Raw genomic sequence first — 5,429 nt, forward strand, 5'->3', positions numbered from 1 at the left:
AAGCAAGCCTCGTCCACTGAGGTGAGAATACAGACAAGTGCAGACACTATGGGAATCAGGATGGAGGTTCCTCAAAAGACCCGAAAATGAAGTCATCACTTGGTATAGGTGTAGCACTCACTGTACGCCCTAAGGAATCTAAGTCACGACGGAGACCTTTGCAAGTCTGTCTTTATTGCTGCACTCTTCACAATAGCTAAGGTAGATGGAGCTAACCTTGAGTGCCCATCAACAAACATAAAAATGTGGTCAATATACAATTTATGTTGTGTTCAGCCATAAAGAAAGTGAAATTAGGCCATTTGTAGTAATGTGATCTAGAACTAGTGGTCATTTTGTCAACTTAACAATTCAGATTCAGAAAGGAAATACTGTGTTTCCTCTCATATGAAGAATTTAAGTTTAAATATAGAGACGTTTTTCGTCATGTGAAATATGTATGACATATCACATGTATGAGAAGAGGGGTTACAGTAGAGTGATAGCAAGAACAGGTTACAGTGACCTGAGTGGATGAGCTGGCATGAGGGCATTCATTTTTTCCTCCATGCTAACAACCAACTAAATAATTAAATAAAAAGAGAATTCTGAAACACACACACACACACACACACACAACACCCGCACACGCGCACGCGCGTGCGCACGCACGCGCACACACACACAGACACACAACACACACACAACACACGCACACACGCACACACGCACACACACACACACACACACACACACACACACACGCACACACCAAACTTTGTTTATCTGAAAGGCAAGAGATTGAAACAAAGTAGACAGGGTGAGCCCCACTCAAATTAAGGGATGCTGGAGAGACTCTGGTCCGTGTCAAGCCTCAGATGCAGGGAGCTGGAAGCTGGAATTTAGGAGGCTTCACAGGTGACCCACGAGCATGTTTTTGGGGGAGTGTGTGACTAGGGGAAGACAGCTATCCCTTCTGTCAACACTGTCGCAGTGTCTGTTTTCACCCACCAGCTAGCGGAAGCTTACAACCTAACCGTTTGGGCACTTGGAAATAACCCTCCCTAAACTTTTAGAAGCTAGCACAAAAAAAACCAAATCGTAATTGCCCAGTAGTTAGAGAATGAGTGCATATAGGTTCCTCATTAAACTGAAAGGTATTTTTCCATAAAACATCTGAATTCAATAGGGAAGAAAACTGTTTTCCCTAGGCAGCCCTGAATTTGAATTAAAAAAAAAAAAGACTTTGTTTTGTACTGGTTTCTGGTCTTTAGTATACAGCCTGCCCCTTCACCTGTTTCTGATGTGTTTATATATGAGTAAGGTTCTCATGGGCTTTGCTCTTTACTTTGGGTCTTAAGTGTGTCTCATGGACTGGGAACCAGGGTAAATGATGTCCCCAGGTATGTCTTCGGCACACAGTACATATGAAGAACACAGCTGGCAGCAGTTCTCTGTAATCCTGTCCTCAGATATGTCCTCAGCACACAGTACATACGAAGAACACAGCTGGTGGCAGTTCTCTGTAATCCTGTCCCGAGACATGTCTTCAGCACACAGTACATACGAAGAACACAAGCTGGTGGCAGTTCTCTGCTTCTCAGGCTTTTCTAGTCTACTCAATTGCCTGTCACATCACTAAAAATAGAAAGTTTGAACTTGCCCCCCCTTTTTTGGTCTGAGGTTACTTTGCTTACCATAAATGAAGGCCACAGAAGCTAAATATGTGTCTACTTGAATGATGGCTTTATAGCAATAAAATGAGCCCACAGGGGCTAATGACTCCGTAATCAGCTTTTTCAACCACTTTTTATATTGGGCATAATTTTCTCTCTCTCTCTCTGAGAAATTCTACATCATTTATCACTAGACTAACATGAACGAAAGGGGGAAAGGCATGAGCTGAGAGATTAGAGGCCACTGCCTGGCTGCTGTGAATTCTTAGAGTGAATCTGCTTGGAGCGGACGATTCCGTTTTACAGACCGGTTCAGCCATTGGTCAAGCTCTTTTCTGGTTTAGAATTCTTCTACCAGCATTGGTTGAAGACCGTATGCTGAAAGAGTGTTTGGTCTGTATTTTGAAGATGAGAACTCAACAGTTCATAAGGTCAGTTCTTCTCTTAAGAGGTTCTATAAATCTGTAATATCTGGTTGCCATTAAGAGAAAAAGCTATCAAATCCTTCCTGTTGAGTTGTCTGAAAACTGGTGCTGGGTAAGCTAAGCATTGATGGTGTGTGTACCTGTGATCTTAGCACTGAGAAACAGGCAGAAAGATCTCGGGTTCAAGGCCATCCTGGGCTACATAATGAGATTTCATCTCAGAAACACCAAACCAAACAAGAAAACGGAAAAGAAAGAAGGTTTCAGGGTAAGTCTGAGGTCAAGTAATATTGTCTTCCAAGAAGGTTCCACCAATTACACCCTCACCAACCCTGGGTGTCTCTTCCCTGTTTGGCGAGAGTCACGGTAAATGGTATAATGAATGTATCACTCATAATGTTTTATTTTGTATTTCTCTGATGATTAGGAATGTTACGCACCTTTTATACACAACTGGTCCATTTACCTGATTTCTTAGATTTGTCTATGCTTCTCTAATGGTAAGAACTTTATATCTATACTCCTTTGATTGTTTAAAAATGCATTTTGAGCAGTTTGATTTTGAATTCTCTGAATAGCTAATTTCTTTATTGTTTAGGAATTTACATGGTAAAACTTATATACCCTTTACTATTTAACAATCACTCTGATAGACTTCTTTGAAGCTTATTACCCACCAATATTCAGCATACTTTAGATAAGGCTAACCCCAGCATCCCTTAGGTTGGTCTTACACTGGAATAAAACTCTATAATCCAGAGTTCAGTTCAAGACTCTTTTTGGGGTGCTACTTAGGAGAACCTCTTTTAAATACCAGACCACCCTTAGTTTTTACGCATTTAGTACAAAATACTAGTGACAAATCTTACAGTTGTGCCACTTCACCAGATACACATATAAACAGGAGGCAAGAGTTTTCACAAACAGTTGTTCAACTATTCGCTGTTTTCAGGGTTTCTGGGTCTGATGATCTTTAGTCATAAACCTGGTTTCTTATACCACAGACATAGGCGATTTTGAGCATCTCCCCCCAACCCGATTATTTCCTTGGTTTGTAGAAGTTTCTGTGCTGTGCTACAGTTACTAGCAAAAGATGACGACGTCTTGAATTTTGCTGGAAAACGGATGGAGCTAGAAGACATTATTTTGAGTGAGGTAACCCAGGCACAGAAAGACAATTATCACAGGTACTCACTCATAAGTGGTTTTATACATAAAGCAAAGAAAACCAGCCCACAAATCACAATTCCTGAGAATTTAGACAACAATGAGGACCTTAAGAGGACAAAGATTTAATCTACATGGGAAGTAGAAAAAGACAAGATTTCCTGAGTAAATTGGGAGCATGGGGATTGGGGGAGGGTCGAAGAGGAGGGGAGAGGCAGGGAGGGAAGCAGAGAAAAATGTAGAGCTCAATAAAAATAAAAAAAAAATAAAATTAAAAAACTATTGTAAAAAAAAGGATGAATCTTCATTTTACCTGCCCGTGAATTTTGTTTATGAAGGGGAATCCTCCCTGCTAAGGGTAGGAGTAACATTACATTCAGGTTTTCTTCAGTTTAGGTTAGAACAAGATAACGTGTTCTTCCAGAAGCTGATGGTGGAGAAAATATCTCGTGGATTTTTAAGTGAACTTTGGCAGTGTTATTACGACTTATGTGGCTATATCAACAGATATGAGAGTCGGGTGTTTAAGAAAGCCTTTGTGTTCTGTGAGGGATGATTAAATACCGGAGTGTGCCCTGGTCAGAGGTCCATCCAGTTTGGGAGGGAGATTAGTATCACACACCTTTCAGGAATAGTCACAGTTCTGGTCAGAATATCATATGGGAGACGTAGGAGAGAAACTTAAGAAATAAAATATCACTTTTTAAATGGAAAGTTGAATTTATTTTATAAAACCACAGTATCTTCTTTTGCCTCCCCTTTTTGTATGTGAATCTTTCCCTCTAAAGTGAAAAGAGAATTCTCCAACTCATCCCATGACACCAGAATCAGGATGCCACGTTCTTACAGGAACTGTTGCGAGAATTGCTGGAGTCAAAGCCTGAGCTTCGACTGTTCTAAGAATCCGAGCTCTGCTGCCTGCCCTCAACAGCCCAATCAAATGAATGAGCAGCAATTTCAGGAATAAAACAGAGATTTATTCAGCCTGACAATACTGGGAAGAGGAACAGAGATGTCCAGTGTCTCCCGTGGAAGGCGCAGGTTCAAACAAAGAGCACGTTTTTAAGCAGTCTTGGTCAAAATGTGGCCAGACACATCATCAACCTCCCAACTCCAGTCTCTCCCATGAGGTGATCTGACAACTTGTCAGAACTGGGGTAGGTAACTTCCTGGGAGACACGTTTCCGCTCTGGCTAGCACCAGGCTCAGTCTTCTTCTCTACCAGGAGGACGTAAACAAAGATGGCTACACTTAGTGAAGAAAGAGATCTAGAGAATCTGGAGTTCTCATGCAACAATGGCGGGACTGTCAGTGGGAAAACAAATACGGAACATAATTTGGTGATGTTTTAAAAAGTCAAGTATATAACTACTGTACGATCAAGACAATCCACTTGAGAGAATGAAAATGCTTCAAAGAATTGCTCATGAACGGCCATAGCAGTCTTATTCATTATGTTAGGAGCAACACAGACGCTCATGAACCAAGGCTAAATGAGCAGAGTTCGGGAAGTATGTACAGTGGATTTCACAGGAAAGTTGAATTGAATTAGTAATGTGTGCTAAAATAGGACAGAAGTAAAAATATTTGACTGGAAGAACTCGTATAAATGGGATAAATACTCTACGACTTTGCTTTTCTAAACGTTCATGGAATACACACAATAGCTGAGTCATTTCTTGGGGACAGGGTAGGGAACAAAGGATAGAGATGGTCCTTCTGGTTTTGAAGAGAATGGACAAAGTTTTGGGTGAATATGCTCATTAAATAATGGTTCTGTGGATGTCAAGACATCTAGTTGATAATTCAAATATATGTAAATATGTTCTTTATTTCATGTCAATTATATATCATTAAAACTGGGAGGAGAGAGAGGGATGGAGGGAGAGAAAAAGAGGAAGAGAGAGAGAAAGAGAGAGAGAGATCACATGAGTGCAGGTGAGAGCGGGCAGATTTACTCCAGGGAAATTTTGCTCTAGTAAGATGTTTGTGAACATTCTTTCCAGAAAATAAGTTTATCAATTTATTTCATTTAAAATTCTTTGTTTTTGAGATTATAGTGAATTACATCACCTTACACTTTCCTTCTATCCCCCAAACCCTTCAATTTCCCTGTTTACTGTTCCTGAATCCTGGTCTTCTATCAGGGCTGTCTCATGGCACTTCTGAGTGATTTCTGTGC

Source organism: Microtus ochrogaster, chromosome 18, assembly GCF_000317375.1.
Source record: "Microtus ochrogaster isolate Prairie Vole_2 chromosome 18, MicOch1.0, whole genome shotgun sequence".
NCBI classification, from domain to species: Eukaryota; Metazoa; Chordata; class Mammalia; order Rodentia; family Cricetidae; genus Microtus; species Microtus ochrogaster.